Genomic DNA, 20440 nt, shown 5'->3' with positions numbered 1-20440 from the left:
ACCTGAACATTAGCATTTGCTTTTTCATTGCATTGGTGAGTGCTCCCATGTTCGGGTCATAGATGTCTGGCTCTTCACCTGCAACTTTGTGAATAATCTGAAACTGTTTGACAAATGACATGTAATGATGGATCTCTACATGGTGATGCTAACAAGAAAGTGCTCTCTTTTCTTCCCAATTCAACCTCTTTTTCCAGCCTTGATCACCTTTCAGAAAGATTTGTAACACTGTGCAACCAGGGCAGACTCAGGAAACTAGTACATGAGTGCAAACAGAATCACCCCATCAGAATACTCTTTCCTTAGCTCTGCTGAAGAGTCAAACGGACTCGAAACATTAACTGTGCTCCACTCCGCAGATGCTGCCAGACATGCTGAGTTTTTCCGGTATTTTTCTTTTTCCATCAGAAGACTCGTTGTGGTGAATTGTTACATCACTGGCCAACGTTTGCATTGAGAAATTGACATGACTTTATACTGTAGACCTCTTGTTTACAATGCATTTCGGCAGCTGAGCAGATTTCACTGCAGATTTTTAAGAGGCAGAAGGTGCTATGTTTTGTTTCAGTAGGATGATTGGATTTGGCTAATCTTCTTCATTCTTTGCCATTACCCATCTCTTCGTTGTTCTTGTATTCTGGTTAAATATGACCTTAAAAGAGAAGTTACGGACTTGCCTATTGGGATGAAATTTGTTGACCTGCTTTGATCACCCTCTGCCAATTAACGTTTTACCCTTTCATCCTGGAATCGTGCTTGGATTTTGCCTCAAAGGACTGAAGTCATCACCTCCAACAATTGGCACTGTATTTCACTTTACTCAAGCCCGTCCGCGCTTTGATGATAACTGGTCATGTCAGATGAGATCTGCATGTGAAGTCACCTCAACAATGGTACTTATGGCGATTTGAAAACACAGGCTGTATGTGATGCCTGTTGTGGTGCCTTGTTTGCAATATCATCATCAGGTATTACTGTTCACAGTTTTTCTGTAATTTTGACCAAGCCTGGCAAATATGACACAAATGGTAACATTCCCATTCTGATATTTGAAAGTTAATTCTTCTGATGCAATATATACCTGACTGATGACACCTGAATTGACGTCCATTTTCCAAAATTGCCTGGCCTCCAAGGTCTAACATACCTTATCAGCAACGGCATGCATTTAGCTTCTGCTTCATTGCTCACGTTATAACGTAGACAACTGATACCTGAACAAGACGGGCATCAAGGGCACAGATTTTTACCTATTTCAAGCTAATGTAATTATGCGTGAATTTCAATATATAAATGTTGATTTTTGAAGCATTATAAATGATTGTTCTTACATGCAACCATGGTCTCCAGCAGACTGAAAGTGAAATGAAGGGAGTTGCAAAGAAAGAAATGTGCAGGAGATGTAAGTTTGTAAGTCTGTGATCTTTACTTTGTAACATCATTGCTCTTGCAGTTACTGAAGCCAACAAAGTAGATTTAGCATGTAATTGATGCTTGAACATGTTTCATAGATATCATTTCTATCCGATTTAGCCTTGTCATTTCACCTTTCCGACAATTGTGGCCTGAACATTAGCATTTGCTTTTTCATTGCTTTGGTAAGGGCCACCATGTTCGGGTCATAGATGTCCGGCACTTCACCTGCAACCTTGTGGGCAATATGGAACCGTTTGACAACTGACATGTCATCATGGATCTCTACATGGCGATGCAAACAAGAATGTGCTCTCTTTTCATCACAATTCAAGCTCTTTTCCCTGCCTTCATCACCTTTCTGAAACATTTGTAACACTGTGCAACCAGGGCAGTCTCAGGACACTACAACATGAGAGTGCAAACAGAATCTTCCCATCAGAATATTCATTGTGGTGAGTTGTTACACCACTGGCCAAGATTTCCATTGAGAAATTTACATGACTTTATACTGTATAACTTTTGTTTTCAATGTATTTCTACAGCTGAGCAGATTTCACTGTAGATACTTTCAGAGGCAGAAGGTGCTATGTGTTGTTTCTGAAGGATGAGTGGAATTGGTTAATTTTCTTCTTTCTTTGCCTTTACCCATCTTTTCGGTGTCCATGTATTCTGCTTTAATATGACCTTAAAAGACAAGTTAAGGATATGCCTATTGTTATTAGATTTGTTGCCAGGCTTTGATCACCCAATGCCAATTAACGTTTTGCCCTTTCATTCTGGAATCAGGCATGGATTTTGCCTAGAAGTGCTGAAGTCCTCACCTCCAACAATTGGCACTGTATTTCACTTTCCTGAAGCCATTCCGTTCTCTGATGATAACTGGTCATGTCAGATGAGATGTGCCTGTGAAGTCATCTCAACAGTAGTGCCCATGGCTTCTTGAACACACAGGCACTAATTGATGCATGTTGTGGTGCCCTGTTTGTAATATCATCATCAGAAATTACAGTTCACAGTTTTTCTGTAATTTTGACTATGTCTGGCAAACATGACTCTGGTAAAATTCACTTTCTGATATTTGAAAGTACATTCTTGTTGGTGCGATATATACCTGACTGATGACACCTTAATTGCATGTCCATTTTGCAAAATTGTCTAGCCTCCAAGGTCTAACATACCTTTTTCGCAAAAGAATGCATTTCGGTTCTGTTCTGTTGCTGACATTAACACGACAACAACTGATACCTGAGCAAGACGGGCATCAAGGTTTCAGATTGTTACCAATACATGCTAAAGTAATTATGTGTGAAATGCAACAATTAAATGTTTAGTTTTGAAGAATTATAAAGGCTGGGTGTCACATGCAACCACACACAGGCAGACTAAAAGTGAAACGCAGGGAGTTGCAAGGAAAGAAATGTACAGTATATGTATGTTTGCAAGTGTGTGATATTTACATTTTAACATCATTGATTATGCAATTATTTGAGACAACAAAGTAGATGTAGCTGGTAAGTAATGCTTGAACATGTTTCAAAGATATCTTTTCTATTCGATTAAGCCTTGTCATTTCACCTTTCAGACAATTGTCGCCTGAACATTAGCATTTGCTGTTTCATTGCTTTGGTAAGTGCCACCATGTTCTGGTCATGGATGTCTGCCTCCTACATGCAACCTTCTGGGCAATCTGGAACCATTTGGCAACTGACATGTCATGATGGATCTCTACTAGCCGATGCTAACAAGAATGTGCTCTCTTTTCTTCGCAATTCAAGCTCTTTTCCCTGCCTTCATCAGCTTTCATAAACATTTGTAACACTGTGCAACCAGGGCAGTCTCAGGACACTACAACATGAGAGTGCAAACAGAAACTTCCCATCAGATCATTCATTGTGGTGAGTTGTTACATCACTGGCCAAGTTTTCCATTGAGAAATTCATCAGACTTTATACTGTATACCTTTTGTTTGCAATGCATTTGTACAGCTGAGCAGATTTCACGCAGATACTTTCAATGGCAGAAGGTGCTATGTGTTCTTTCAGAAGGATGAGTGGATTTGGTTAATTGACATCATTTTTTGCCATTACCCATCTTTACGGTGTACATGTTTTCTGGTTAAATATGACCTTAAAATAGAAGTAAAGGACTTGCCTATTGGGATTAGATTTGTTGCCCTGCTTTTATCACCCACTTCCAATCTACATTTTGTCCTTTTATCTTGGAATCAGGCTTGGAATCGCCTCAGAGGATTGCAATCCACACGTCCAGCAATTGCCAATTTATTTAACTTTACTGAAGCCCTTCCGCGCTTGGATGATAACAGGACATGTCAGATGAGATGTGCCTGTGAAGTTACCTCAACATTGCTACTAATGGCTTCTTGAAAACACAGGCTCTATTTGATGCTTGTTGTCATGCCTTGTTTGTAATATCATCATCAGATATTACAGACCACAGTTTTTCTGTAATTTTGACTATGCCTGGCAAACATGACTCTAATGGTAACATTCCCTTTCTTTTCTTTGAAAATACATTCTTGTTGGTGCGATATATGCCTGACTGATGACAACTTATCTGAATGTCCATTTTCCAAAATTGTCTGGCCTCCAAGGTCTAACATACCTTTTTAGCAAAAGCATGCAGTTCGTTTCTGCTGTGTTGCTGGCATTAACACGTCAACAACTGATACCTGAGCAAGACGGGCATCAAGGGCTCAGACTTTCAGGCGCTTCTGTAACACTGACCATCCAGGGCAGACCCAGGACACCAGGACAGTAGTTAAACGGTTTTTCCCCATCAAAATTCCTGTTGTGGTGAATTGTTACAGCACTGGTCAAGTTTTGTATTGAGAAATGGACATGATTTTGTACAATATGACTGGTGTTTAGGGCATTTAGGTGTATTTCTGAACCTGAACAGAGTTCACTGCAGATATCTAAAGAGGCAGAAGGCGCTATGTTTTGTTTCAAAAGGGCATAAATGTCCGGTTCTTCACGAGCAAACTAGCGAATAAACTGGAACTCTTGACAACTGACAGGTCGTGATGGATTTCAATCTCCTTCGACTCATTATAATGTGCTCGGCATTCTTCCCAAAACAATCTGTCTTTCCAATATATTCCAACTTTCAGAAAGGATTCTTTTCTGAGGGCTACCAATCAAGGTGATGTGTAACCTACCAGTCTAAAGTCATCACAACAAGAATGCAAACAGCTTGTTCCCTTCAAAACCCTGTACATTCTGCTTGTTGTGGGGAGTTTGGATTGCAATGGCCTAGATCTCTGTTGTGAAATTGTTGTGACTTTACACTGTATACCTCTTGTTTGTGTTGCTTTTCTGCACCTGAGCACATATTGCAGGCAGCACTTTCAAAGAGCTTGCTTCAAATGATGAGTGGAATTGGTGACTTTTTTTCATTCTCAACCACTAACCATCGTTTGGGTGAACATCTTTTCTGGAATGTCATGACCTTACCCAAACACATCTTAATTTTCCCTGCAAGATAACATCTAACCGACTGGGGTGAGATTTGTCTGCCTTCTTAAACCACCTGTTGTGAATTTGTTCATTTTGCTTGTTGATCCTGCAATCATTATTTCATTGCTGCCTGTATTGACTGAAGTCCTAAACTCTAAATGCATTATTTCTTCTTTATTTCACTGTCTTGAAGTCTGTCTTTACCTTTATCTCTTCTTTGCAATGCATTTCTGTACCAGAGCAGATTTGATTGGGGATGTGTAAGAGGCAGTAGGTGCGATGGTTTGTTTCAAAAGGATGAGTGGATTTGGTTAATTTTGTTCATTTTTCGCCATTACCCGTCTTTTTGCTGACCATGTGTTCTGGAATAATATGAACTTACACTAACACATCTTTTCTGGCATAACATGACCTTACAATAACGCATTTTAATTTAACCTTCCAGGTAGCAACTAGCCAGCTGGGGTCAGATTTTTTTGCCTTCTATAACCACTCGTTGCTAAATTGTTGGTTTTGCCTGTTCATCCTGCAATCTTTATTTTATGATTGCCTGTAATGACTGAAGCCCTATGTTCTAAATGCACTATTTCCTCTTTAGATTTCACTGTCCTGAAGTCTCTCCTTACCTGTACGCAAACTGGCACTTGCATGTGCAATGTGATATGTGAAGTCATCTCAACAGTGGTACCCACAGGTTCTTGAAAGAAAGACTCTAAAATGTTATCCTGTTTGGTGCATTGATGTCTGGCTCTTCATGTGCAATCTTGTGAGACATGAGTAAACCTTGACAACTGACAAAACATGATGGATCTCTACATAGCGATGTTAACCATAAGGTGTGCTCTTTAGACCACAGTTCAATGTTTCTTCCTCCTACGTCATCTTTCAGATTCATTTGTAGCGCTGTGCAACCAGGGCAGTCTCAGGACACCAGAAGATGAGTGCAAACACAATCTTCCCATCAGAATACTCATTGTGGTGAATTGTAACTGCACTGGCCCAGTTTTCCATTGAGAAATTGACCTGACTTTATACTGTCTACTTCTTGTATACAATGCATTTCTACAGTTGAGCAGACTTCACTGGAGATATTTTAACAGGCAGCTTTTCCAAAAAGCTTGCTTCAAGAAAATGAACGGAAGTGGTGAATTCTTTTCATTCCCAACGACTGCCCATTGTTTCAGTGACTAACGTTTCTGGAATAACATGATCTTACAATAGTACACCTTACTTTTCCCTACAGTTAAGAGCCAAAATTATTTGTGTGAGATGTGTCTGCCTTTTTCATTTTGCCTCCTCATGCTGCAATCTTTTTTAATTATAATTGCCTGTAACAGGTGCAGTCCTAAGCTCTAACCAAGCTAATTGTACTTTATTTCACTTATTCCACTTTCCTGAAGTCTGTGTTTGCCTTTGTGAGAACTGCTATGAAATGTGCACTGTGAAGTCAGCTCAACAGGGGTACTCAAAGCATCATGAAAACACAGGCTCTAAGTGCAGCTTGTTGTGGTGCCTTGGTTGTCATATCATCATCACACATTACAGTTCAGTTTTTCTGAAATGCTGACTATGAGTGGCAAACATGACTCTAATGGTCACATTCCCTTTCTGATATTTGAAAGTGCATTCTTGTTGGAGCGATATATACCTGACTTGGTTGAATTTTCATTTTCAAAATGTGTCTGGCCACCAAGTTCTAACAGACCTTTTTAGCAACAGCATGGATTTAATTTGTACTGAATCGCTGAGATTAACGCGTCAGGAACTGAATTTCGGGCAACACGGTATCAAAGACACTCATTGTTACCTATTCCAAGGTCACATAATGCATTGTTAATTGCAGCATTTAAATCTTGAGTTTTGAAGCATTATAAAGGATTGGTGCTACACGCAAGCAGTCACCCGCAGTCTGGAAGTGAAATGGAAGGAGGAGCAAAGACAGAAATGTGCAGGAGCTGTAAGTTTGCAAGTTTGTGATCTTAACTTTGCAACATCATTGAAGTTGCAGTTAATGAAGTCAGCAAAGTAGATTAAGCTACTGACTAGGGCTCGAACATGTTTCATTGATATCATTTCTGTCCGATTTAGGCTGGTCATTTCAGCCTAAATTGTCACCTGAACATTAGCATTTTCTTTTTCATTGCTTTGGTAAGTGCTACCATGTTTGGGTCATAGATGTCTGTCTCTTGACTTGCAACTTTGTGAGTAACCTGGAACCGTTGACAACTGACATGTCACGTTGGATCTCTACACGGTGATGCTAACAAGAATGTGCGCTCTTTTCATCCCTGTTCAAGTACTTTTTCCTGCCTTAATCACTTTTCAGGCGCTTCTGTAACACTGAGCATCCAGGGCAGACCCAGGATACCAGGAAAGTAGTTAAACGGTTTCTCCCCATCAAAATTCCTGTTGTGGTGAACAGTTACAGCACTGGTCAAGTTTTGTATTGAGAAATGGTCATGATTTTATACAATATGACCGGTGTTTAGGGCATTTAGGTGTATTTCTGAACCGGAACAGATTTCACTGCGGATATCTAAAGAGACAGAAGGCGCTATGTTTTGTTTCAAAAGGGCATAAATGTCCGTTTCCTCACGAGCAAACTAGCGAGTAAACTGGAACTCTTGACAACTGACAGGTCATGATGGATTTCAATCTCCTTTTACTCATTATAATGTGCTCTGCATTCTTCCAAAACAATCTGTCTTTCCAATATATTCCAACTATCAGAAAGGATTCTTTTCTGAGGGCTACCAGTCAAGGTGCTGTGTAACCTATCCAGTCTAAAGTCACCACAACAAGAGTGCAAACAGCTTGTTACCTTCAAAACCCTGTACATTCTGCTTGTTGTGGGGAGTTTTGATTGCAATGGCCTAGATCTCTCTTGTGAAATTGTTGTGACTTTACACTGTATACCTCTTGTTTGTGTTGCTTTCTGCACCTGAGCACATATTACAGGCAGCACTTTCAAAGAGCTTGCTTCAAATGATGAGTGGAATTGGTGAGTTTTTTTCATTCTCAACCACTGCCCATCGTTTTGGTGAACATCTTTTCTGGAATGTCATGACCTTACCCAAACACATCTTAATTTTCCCTGCAAGATAACATCTAACCGACTGGGGTGAGATTTGTCTGCCTTCTTAAACCACCTGTTGTGAATTTGTTCATTTTGCTTGTTGATCCTGCAAACATTATTTCATTGTTGCCTGTATTGACTGAAGTCCTAAACTCTCAATGCATTATTTCTTCTTTATTTCACTGTCTTAAAGTCTGTCTTTACCTTTATCTCTTCTTTGCAATGCATTTCTGTACCAGAGCAGATTTGATTGGGGATGTGTAAGAGGCAGTAGGTGCGATGGTTTGTTTCAAAAGGATGAGTGGATTTGGTTAATTTTGTTCATTTTTCGCCATTACCCGTCTTTTTGCTGACCATGTGTTCTGGAATAATATGAACTTACACTAACACATCTTTTCTGGCATAACATGACCTTACAATAACGCATTTTAATTTTCCCTTCCAGGTAGCAACTAGCCAGCTGGGGTCAGATTTGTTTGACTTCTATAACCACTCGTTCCTAAATTGTTGGTTTTGCCTGTTCATCCTGCAATCTTTATTTTATGATTGCCTGTAATGACTGAAGCCCTATGTTCTAAATGCACTATTTCCTCTTTAGATTTCACTGTCCTGAAGTCTCTCCTTACCTGTACGCAAACTGGCACTTGCATGTGCGATGTGATATGTGAAGTCATCTCAACAGTGGTACCCACAGGTTCTTGAAAGAAAGACTCTAAAATGTTACCCTGTTTGGTGCATTGATGCCTGGCTCTTCATGTGCAATCTTGTGAGACATGAGTAAACCTTGACAACTGACGAAACATGATGGATCTCTACATAGCGATGTTAACCATAAGGTGTTCTCTTTAGAACCCAGTTCAATGTTTCTTCCTCCTACGTCATCTTTCAGATCCATTTGTAGCGCTGTGCAACCAGGGCAGTCTCAGGACACCAGAAGATGAGTGCAAACACAATCTTCCCATCAGAATACTCATTGTGATGAATTGTAACTGCACTGGCCCAGTTTTCCCTTGAGAAATTGACCTGACTTTATACTGTCTACTTCTTGTATACAATGCAATTCTACAGTTGAGCAGACTTCACTGGACATATTTTAACAGGCAGCTTTTCCAAACAGCTTGCTTCAAGAAAATGAACGGAAGTGGTGAATTCTTTTCATTCCCAACGACTGCCCATTGTTTCAGTGACTAACGTTTCTGGAATAACATGATCTTACAATAGTACACCTTGCTTTTCCACACAGTTAACAGCCAAAATTATTTGTGTGAGATGTGTCTGCCTTTTTCATTTTGCCTCCTCATCCTGCAATCTTTTTTAATTATAATTGCCTGTAACAGGTGCAGTCCTAAGCTCTAACCAAGCTAATTGTACTTTATTTCACTTATTCCACTTTCCTGAAGTCTGTTTTTGCCTTTGTGAGAACTGCTAGATTCATATGAAATGTGCCCTGTAAAGTCAGCTCAACAGGGGTACTCAAAGCATCTTGAAAACACAGGCTCTTAGTGCAGCTTGTTGTGGTGCCTTGGTTGTCATATCATCATCACACATTACAGTTCAGTTTTTCTGTAATGCTGACTATGAGTGGCAAACATGACTCTAATGGTCACATTCCCTTTTTGATATTTGAAAGTGCATTCTTGTTGGAGCGATATATACCTGACTTGGGTGAATTTCCATTTTCAAAATGTGTCTGGCCACCAAGTTCTAACAGACCTTTTTAGCAACAGCATGGATTTAATTTGTAGTGAATCGCTGAGATTAACGCGTCAGGAACTGAAATTCGGGCAACACGGTATCAAAGACACTCATTGTTACCTATTCCAAGGCCACGTAATGCAGTGTTAATTGCAGCATTTAAATCTTGAGTTTTGAAGCATTATAAAGGATTGGTGCTACATGCAAGCAGTCAACAGCAGTCTGGAAGTGAAATGGAAGGAGGAGCAAAGAAAGAAATGTGCAGGAGCTGTAAGTTTGCAAGTTTGTGATCTTAACTTTGTAACATCATTGATTTTGCAGTTAATGAAGTCAGCAAAGTAGATTAAGCTACTGACTAGGGCTCGAACATGTTTCATTGATATCATTTCTGTCTGATTTAGGCTGGTCATTTCACCATACAGACAATTGTCGCCTGAACATTAGCATTTGCTTTTTCATTGCTTTGGTAAGTGCTACCATGTTTGGGTCATAGATGTCTGTCTCTTGACTTGCAACTTTGTGAGTAACCTGGAACCGTTGACAACTGACATGTCACGTTGGATCTCTACACGGTGATGCTAACAAGAATGTGCGCTCTTTTCATCCCAGTTGAAGTACTTTTTCCTGCCTTAATCACTTTTCAGGCGCTTCTGTAACACTGAGCATCCAGGGCAGTCCCAGGACACGAGGACAGTAGTTAAACGGTTTCTCCCCATCAAAATTCCTGTTGTGGTGAATTGTTACAGCACTGGTCAAGTTTTGTATTGAGAAATGGACATGATTTTATACAATATGACTGGTGTTTAGGGCATTTAGGTGTATTTCTGAACCTGAACAGACTTCACTGCAGATATCTAAAGAGGCAGAAGGCGCTATGTTTTGTTTCAAAAGGGCATAAATGTCCGGTTCTTCACGAACAAACTAGCGAGTAAACTGGAACTCTTGACAACTGACAGGTCATGATGGATTTCAATCTCCTTCGACTCATTATAATGTGCTCTGCATTCTTCCCAAAACAATCTGTCTTTCCAATATATTCCAACTTTCAGAAAGGATTCTTTTCTGAGGGCTACCTGTCACGGTGCTGTGTAACCTATCCAGTCTAAAGTCACCACAACAAGAGTGCAAACAGATTGTTCCCTACAAAACCCTGTACATTCTGCTTGTTGTGGGGAGTTTGGATTGCAATGGCCTAGATCTCTGTTGTGAAATTGTTGTGACTTTACACTGTATACCTCTTGTTTGTGTTGCTTTTCTGCACCTGAGCACATATTGCAGGCAGCACTTTCAAAGAGCTTGCTTCAAATGATGAGTGGAATTGGTGACTTTTTTTCATTCTCAACCACTGCCCATCGTTTTGGTGAACATCTTTTCTGGAATGTCATGACCTTACCCAAACACATCTTAATTTTCCCTGCAAGATAACATCTAACCGACTGGGGTGAGATTTCTCTGCCTTCTTAAACCACCTGTTGTGAATTTGTTCATTTTGCTTGTTGATCCTGCAATCATTACTTCATTGTTGCCTGTATTGACTGAAGTCCTAAACTCTAAATGCATTATTTCTTCATTATTTCACTGTCTTGAAGTCTGTCTTTACCTTTATCTCTTCATTGCAATGCATTTCTGTACCAGAGCAGATTTGATTGGGGATGTGTAAGAGGCAGTAGGTGCGATGATTTGTTTCAAAAGGATGAGTGGATTTGGTTAATTTTGTTCATTTTTCGCCATTACCCGTCTTTTTGCTGACCATGTGTTCTGGAATAATATGAACTTACACTAACACATCTTTTCCGGCATAACATGACCTTACAATAACACATTTTAATTTTCCCTTCCAGGTAGCAACTAGCCAGCTGGGGTCAGATTTGTTTGCCTTCTATAACCACTCGTTGCTAAATTGTTGGTTTTGCCTGTTCATCCTGCAATCTTTATTTTATGATTGCCTGTAATGACTGAAGCCCTATGTTCTAAATGCACTATTTCCTCTTTAGATTTCACTGTCCTGAAGTCTCTCCTTACCTGTACGCAAACTGGCACTTGCATGTGCGATGTGATATGTGAAGTCATCTCAACAGTGGTACCCACAGGTTCTTGAAAGAAAGACTCTAAAATGTTATCCTGTTTGGTGCATTGATGTCTGGCTCTTCATGTGCAATCTTGTGAGACATGAGTAAACCTTGACAACTGACGAAACATGATGGATCTCTACATAGCGATGTTAACCATAAGGTGTTCTCTTTAGAACCCAGTACAATGTTTCTTCCTCCTACGTCATCTTTCAGATTCATTTGTAGCGCTGTGCAACCAGGGCAGTCTCAGGACACCAGAAGATGAGTGCAAACACAATCTTCCCATCAGAATACTCATTGTGGTGAATTGTAACTGCACTGGCCCAGTTTTCCATTGAGAAATTGACCTGACTTTATACTGTCTACTTCTTGTATACAATCCATTTCTACAGTTGAGCAGACTTCACTGGACATATTTTAACAGGCAGCTTTTCCAAACAGCTTGCTTCAAGAAAATGAACGGAAGTGGTGAATTCTTTTCATTCCCAACGACTGCCCATTGTTTCAGTGACTAACGTTTCTGGAATAACATGATCTTACAATAGTACACCTTACTTTTCCCTACAGTTAACAGCCAAACTATTGGTGTGAGATGTGTCTGCCTTCTTCATTTTGCCTCCTCATCCTGCAATCTTTTTTAATTATAATTGCCTGTAACAGGTGCAGTCCTAAGCTCTAACCAAGCTAATTGTACTTTATTTCACTTATTCCACTTTCCTGAAGTCTGTCTTTGCCTTTGTGAGAACTGCTATGAAATGTGCACTGTGAAGTCAGCTCAACAGGGGTACTCAAAGCATCTTGAAAACACAGGCTCTAAGTGCAGCTTGTTGTGGTGCCTTGGTTGTCATATCATCATCACACATTACAGTTCAGTTTTTCTGTAATGCTGACTATGAGTGGCAAACATGACTCTAATGGTCACATTCCCTTTTTGATATTTGAAAGTGCATTCTTGTTGGAGCGATATATACCTGACTTGGGTGAATTTCCATTTTCAAAATGTGTCTGGCCACCAAGTTCTAACAGACCTTTTTAGCAACAGCATGGATTTAATTTGTAGTGAATCGCTGAGATTAACGCGTCAGGAACTGAAATTCGGGCAACACGGTATCAAAGACACTCATTGTTACCTATTCCAAGGCCACGTAATGCAGTGTTAATTGCAGCATTTAAATCTTGAGTTTTGAAGCATTATAAAGGATTGGTGCTACATGCAAGCAGTCAACCGCAGTCTGGAAGTGAAATGGAAGGAGGAGCAAAGAAAGAAATGTGCAGGAGCTGTAAGTTTGCAAGTTTGTGATCTTAACTTTGTAACATCATTGATTTTGCAGTTAATGAAGTCAGCAAAGTAGATTAAGCTACTGACTAGGGCTCGAACATGTTTCATTGATATCATTTCTGTCCGATTTAGGCTGGTCATTTCACCATACAGACAATTGTCGCCTGAACATTAGCATTTGCTTTTTCATTGCTTTGGTAAGTGCTACCATGTTTGGGTCATAGATGTCTGTCTCTTGACTTGCAACTTTGTGAGTAACCTGGAACCGTTGACAACTGACATGTCACGTTGGATCTCTACACGGTGATGCTAACAAGAATGTGCGCTCTTTTCATCCCAGTTCAAGTACTTTTTCCTGCCTTAATCACTTTTCAGGCGCTTCTGTAACACTGAGCATCCAGGGCAGTCCCAGGACACGAGGACAGTAGTTAAACGGTTTCTCCCCATCAAAATTCCTTTTGTGGTGAATTGTTACAGCACTGGTCAAGTTTTGTATTGAGAAATGGACATGATTTTATACAATATGACTGGTGTTTAGGGCTTTTAGGTGTATTTCTGAACCTGAACAGATTTCACTGCAGATATCTAAAGAGGCAGAAGGCGCTATGTTTTGTTTCAAAAGGGCATAAATGTCCGGTTCTTCACGAACAAACTAGCGAGTAAACTGGAACTCTTGACAACTGACAGGTCATGATGGATTTCAATCTCCTTCGACTCATTATAATGTGCTCTGCATTCTTCCCAAAACAATCTGTCTTTCCAATATATTCCAACTTTCAGAAAGGATTCTTTTCTGAGGGCTACCTGTCACGGTGCTGTGTAACCTATCCAGTCTAAAGTCACCACAACAAGAGTGCAAACAGATTGTTCCCTTCAAAACCCTGTACATTCTGCTTGTTGTGGGGAGTTTGGATTGCAATGGCCTAGATCTCTGTTGTGAAATTGTTGTGACTTTACACTGTATACCTCTTGTTTGTGTTGCTTTTCTGCACCTGAGCACATATTGCAGGCAGCGCTTTCAAAGAGCTTGCTTCAAATGATGAGTGGAATTGGTGACTTTTTTTCATTCTCAACCACTAACCATCGTTTGGGTGAACATCTTTTCTGGAATGTCATGACCTTACCCAAACACATCTTAATTTTCCCTGCAAGATAACATCTAACCGACTGGGGTGAGATTTGTCTGCCTTCTTAAACCACCTGTTGTGAATTTGTTCATTTTGCTTGTTGATCCTGCAATCATTACTTCATTGTTGCCTGTATTGACTGAAGTCCTATACTCTAAATGCATTATTTCTTCTTTATTTCACTGTCTTGAAGTCTGTCTTTACCTTTATCTCTTCATTGCAATGCATTTCTGTACCAGAGCAGATTTGATTGGGGATGTGTAAGAGGCAGTAGGTGCGATGATTTGTTTCAAAAGGATGAGTGGATTTGGTTAATTTTGTTCATTTTCCGCCATTACCAGTCTTTTTGCTGACCATGTGTTCTGGAATAATATGAACTTACACTAACACATCTTTTCTGGCATAACATGACCTTACAATAACACATTTTAATTTTCCCTTCCAGGTAGCAACTAGCCAGCTGGGGTCAGATTTGTTTGCCTTCTATAACCACTCGTTGCTAAATTGTTGGTTTTGCCTGTTCATCCTGCAATCTTTATTTTATGATTGCCTGTAATGACTGAAGCCCTATGTTCTAAATGCACTATTTCCTCTTTAGATTTCACTGTCCTGAAGTCTCTCCTTACCTGTACGCAAACTGGCACTTGCATGTGCGATGTGATATGTGAAGTCATCTCAACAGTGGTACCCACAGGTTCTTGAAAGAAAGACTCTAAAATGTTATCCTGTTTGGTGCATTGATGTCTGGCTCTTCATGTGCAATCTTGTGAGACATGAGTAAACCTTGACAACTGACGAAACATGATGGATCTCTACATAGCGATGTTAACCATAAGGTGTTCTCTTTAGAACCCAGTACAATGTTTCTTCCTCCTACGTCATCTTTCAGATTCATTTGTAGCGCTGTGCAACCAGGGCAGTCTCAGGACACCAGAAGATGAGTGCAAACACAATCTTCCCATCAGAATACTCATTGTGGTGAATTGTAACTGCACTGGCCCAGTTTTCCATTGAGAAATTGACCTGACTTTATACTGTCTACTTCTTGTATACAATCCATTTCTACAGTTGAGCAGACTTCACTGGACATATTTTAACAGGCAGCTTTTCCAAACAGCTTGCTTCAAGAAAATGAACGGAAGTGGTGAATTCTTTTCATTCCCAACGACTGCCCATTGTTTCAGTGACTAACGTTTCTGGAATAACATGATCTTACAATAGTACACCTTACTTTTCCCTACAGTTAACAGCCAAACTATTGGTGTGAGATGTGTCTGCCTTCTTCATTTTGCCTCCTCATCCTGCAATCTTTTTTAATTATAATTGCCTGTAACAGGTGCAGTCCTAAGCTCTAACCAAGCTAATTGTACTTTATTTCACTTATTCCACTTTCCTGAAGTCTGTCTTTGCCTTTGTGAGAACTGCTATGAAATGTGCACTGTGAAGTCAGCTCAACAGGGGTACTCAAAGCATCTTGAAAACACAGGCTCTAAGTGCAGCTTGTTGTGGTGCCTTGGTTGTCATATCATCATCACACATTACAGTTCAGTTTTTCTGTAATGCTGACTATGAGTGGCAAACATGACTCTAATGGTCACATTCCCTTTTTGATATTTGAAAGTGCATTCTTGTTGGAGCGATATATACCTGACTTGGGTGAATTTCCATTTTCAAAATGTGTCTGGCCACCAAGTTCTAACAGACCTTTTTAGCAACAGCATGGATTTAATTTGTAGTGAATCGCTGAGATTAACGCGTCAGGAACTGAAATTCGGGCAACACGGTATCAAAGACACTCATTGTTACCTATTCCAAGGCCACGTAATGCAGTGTTAATTGCAGCATTTAAATCTTGAGTTTTGAAGCATTATAAAGGATTGGTGCTACATGCAAGCAGTCAACCGCAGTCTGGAAGTGAAATGGAAGGAGGAGCAAAGAAAGAAATGTGCAGGAGCTGTAAGTTTGCAAGTTTGTGATCTTAACTTTGTAACATCATTGATTTTGCAGTTAATGAAGTCAGCAAAGTAGATTAAGCTACTGACTAGGGCTCGAACATGTTTCATTGATATCATTTCTGTCCGATTTAGGCTGGTCATTTCACCATACAGACAATTGTCGCCTGAACATTAGCATTTGCTTTTTCATTGCTTTGGTAAGTGCTACCATGTTTGGGTCATAGATGTCTGTCTCTTGACTTGCAACTTTGTGAGTAACCTGGAACCGTTGACAACTGACATGTCACGTTGGATCTCTACACGGTGATGCTAACAAGAATGTGCGCTCTTTTCATCCCAGTTCAAGTACTTTTTCCTGCCTTAATCACTTTTCAGGCGCTTCTGTAACACTGAGCATCCAGGGCAGTCCCAGGACACGAGGACAGTAGTTAAACGGTTTCTCCCCATCAAAATTCCTTTTGTGGTGAATTGTTACAGCACTGGTCAAGTTTTGTATTGAGAAATGGACATGATTTTATACAATATGACTGGTGTTTAGGGCTTTTAGGTGTATTTCTGAACCTGAACAGATTTCACTGCAGATATCTAAAGAGGCAGAAGGCGCTATGTTTTGTTTCAAAAGGGCATAAATGTCCGGTTCTTCACGAACAAACTAGCGAGTAAACTGGAACTCTTGACAACTGACAGGTCATGATGGATTTCAATCTCCTTCGACTCATTATAATGTGCTCTGCATTCTTCCCAAAACAATCTGTCTTTCCAATATATTCCAACTTTCAGAAAGGATTCTTTTCTGAGGGCTACCTGTCACGGTGCTGTGTAACCTATCCAGTCTAAAGTCACCACAACAAGAGTGCAAACAGATTGTTCCCTTCAAAACCCTGTACATTCTGCTTGTTGTGGGGAGTTTGGATTGCAATGGCCTAGATCTCTGTTGTGAAATTGTTGTGACTTTACACTGTATACCTCTTGTTTGTGTTGCTTTTCTGCACCTGAGCACATATTGCAGGCAGCGCTTTCAAAGAGCTTGCTTCAAATGATGAGTGGAATTGGTGACTTTTTTTCATTCTCAACCACTAACCATCGTTTGGGTGAACATCTTTTCTGGAATGTCATGACCTTACCCAAACACATCTTAATTTTCCCTGCAAGATAACATCTAACCGACTGGGGTGAGATTTGTCTGCCTTCTTAAACCACCTGTTGTGAATTTGTTCATTTTGCTTGTTGATCCTGCAATCATTACTTCATTGTTGCCTGTATTGACTGAAGTCCTATACTCTAAATGCATTATTTCTTCTTTATTTCACTGTCTTGAAGTCTGTCTTTACCTTTATCTCTTCATTGCAATGCATTTCTGTACCAGAGCAGATTTGATTGGGGATGTGTAAGAGGCAGTAGGTGCGATGATTTGTTTCAAAAGGATGAGTGGATTTGGTTAATTTTGTTCATTTTCCGCCATTACCAGTCTTTTTGCTGACCATGTGTTCTGGAATAATATGAACTTACACTAACACATCTTTTCTGGCATAACATGACCTTACAATAACACATTTTAATTTTCCCTTCCAGGTAGCAACTAGCCAGCTGGGGTCAGATTTGTTTGCCTTCTATAACCACTCGTTGCTAAATTGTTGGTTTTGCCTGTTCATCCTGCAATCTTTATTTTATGATTGCCTGTAATGACTGAAGCCCTATGTTCTAAATGCACTATTTCCTCTTTAGATTTCACTGTCCTGAAGTCTCTCCTTACCTGTACGCAAACTGGCACTTGCATGTGCGATGTGATATGTGAAGTCATCTCAACAGTGGTACCCACAGGTTCTTGAAAGAAAGACTCTAAAATGTTACCCTGTTTGGTGCATTGATGTCTGGCTCTTCATGTGCAATCTTGTGAGACATGAGTAAACCTTGACAACTGACGAAACATGATGGATCTCTACATAGCGATGTTAACCATAAGGTGTTCTCTTTAGAACCCAGTTCAATGTTTCTTCCTCCTACGTCATCTTTCAGATTCATTTGTAGCGCTGTGCAACCAGGGCAGTCTCAGGACACCAGAAGATGAGTGCAAACACAATCTTCCCATCAGAATACTCATTGTGATGAATTGTAACTGCACTGGCCCAGTTTTCCCTTGAGAAATTGACCTGATTTTATACTGTCTACTTCTTGTATACAATGCATTTCTACAGTTGAGCAGACTTCACTGGACATATTTTAACAGGCAGCTTTTCCAAACAGCTTGCTTCAAGAAAATGAACGGAAGTGGTGAATTCTTTTCATTCCCAACGACTGCCCATTGTTTCAGTGACTAACGTTTCTGGAATAACATGATCTTACAATAGTACACCTTACTTTTCCACACAGTTAACAGCCAAAATTATTTGTGTGAGATGTGTCTGCCTTTTTCATTTTGCCTCCTCATCCTGCAATCTTTTTTAATTATAATTGCCTGTAACAGGTGCAGTCCTAAGCTCTAACCAAGCTAATTGTACTTTATTTCACTTATTCCACTTTCCTGAAGTCTGTTTTTGCCTTTGTGAGAACTGCTAGATTCATATGAAATGTGCCCTGTAAAGTCAGCTCAACGGGGGTACTCAAAGCATCTTGAAAACACAGGCTCTTAGTGCAGCTTGTTGTGGTGCCTTGGTTGTCGTATCATCATCACACATTACAATTCAGTTTTTCTGTAATGCTGACTATGAGTGGCAAACATGACTCTAATGGTCACATTCCCTTTCTGATATTTGAAAGTGCATTCTTGTTGGTGCGATATATACCTGACTTGGTTGTTTTTCAATTTTCAAAATGTATCTGACCACCAAGTTCTAACTGACCTTTTTAGCAACAGCATGGATTTAACTTGTACTGCATTGCTGAGATTAACGCGTCAGGAACTGAAATCCGGGCAACACGGTATCAAAGACACTCATTGTTACCTATTCCAAGGTCACATAATGCAGTGTTAATTGCAGCATTTAAATCTTGAGTTTAGAAGCATTATAAAGGATTGGTGCTACAAGCAAGAAGCCACCTGCACTCTAGAAGTGAAATGGAAAGAGGAGCCAAGAATGAAATGTGCAGGAGATGTAAGTTTGCAAGTTTTTGATCTTAACTTTGTAACATCATTGATTTTGCAGTTAATGAAGTCAGCAAAGTAGATTAAGCTACTGACTAGGGCTCGAACATGTTTCATTGATATCATTTCTGTCTGATTTAGGCTGGTCATTTCACAATACAGACAATTGTCGCCTGAACATTAGCATTTGCTTTTTCATTGATTTGGTAAGTGCTACCATGTTTGGGTCATAGATGTCTGTCTCTTGACTTGCAACTTTATGAGTAACCTGGAACCTTTGACAACTGACATGTCACGTTGGATCGCTACACGGTGATGCTAATAAGAATGTGCGCTCTTTTCATCCCAGTTCAAGTTCTTTTACCTGCCTTCATCACTTTTCAGGCACTTCTGTAACACTGAGCATCCAGGGCAGACTCAGGACACCAGGACAGTAGTGAAACGGCATCTTCCCATCAAAATTCCTGTTGTGGTGAATTGTTACAGCACTGGTCAAGTTTTGTATTGAGAAATGGACATGATTTTATACAATATGACTAGTGTTTAGTGCATTTCGGTGTATTTCTGAACCTGAACAGATTTCACTGCGGATATCTAAAAAGGGAGAAGGCGCGATGTGTTGTTTCAAAAGGGTCATAAATGTCCGGCTCTTCACGTGCACACTAGCGAGTAAACTGGAACTCTTGACAACTGACAGGTCATGATGGACTTCAATCTCCTTTTACTCATTGTAATGTGCTCTGCATTCTTCCCAAAATAATCTGTCTTTCCAATACATTCCAACTTTCAGAAAGGATTCTTTTCTGAGGGCTACCAATCAAGGTGCTGTGCAACCTATCCAGTCTAATGTCACCACAACAAGAGTGCAAACAGCTTGTTCCCTTCAAAACCCTGTACATTCTGCTTGTTGTGGGGAGTTTGGATTGCAATGGCCTAGATCTCTGTTGTGAAATTGTTGTGACTTTACACTGTATACCTCTTGTTTGTGTTGCTTTTCTGCACCTGAGCACATATTGCAGGCAGCACTATCAAAGAGCTTGCTTCAAATGATGAGTGGAATTGGTGACTTTTTTTCATTCTCAACCACTGCCCATCGTTTTGGTGAACATCTTTTCTGGAATGTCATGACCTTACCCAAACACATCTTAATTTTCCCTGCAAGATAACATCTAACCGACTGGGGTGAGATTTGTCTGCCTTCTTAAACCACCTGTTGTGAATTTGTTCATTTTGCTTGTTGATCCTGCAATCATTATTTCATT

Source organism: Cetorhinus maximus, chromosome 1, assembly GCF_964194155.1.
Source record: "Cetorhinus maximus chromosome 1, sCetMax3.hap1.1, whole genome shotgun sequence".
In the NCBI taxonomy this organism is placed as follows: Eukaryota; Metazoa; Chordata; class Chondrichthyes; order Lamniformes; family Cetorhinidae; genus Cetorhinus; species Cetorhinus maximus.
The sequence above is the reverse complement of the archived record's forward strand: the minus strand, read 5'-3'. Positions refer to the sequence as shown.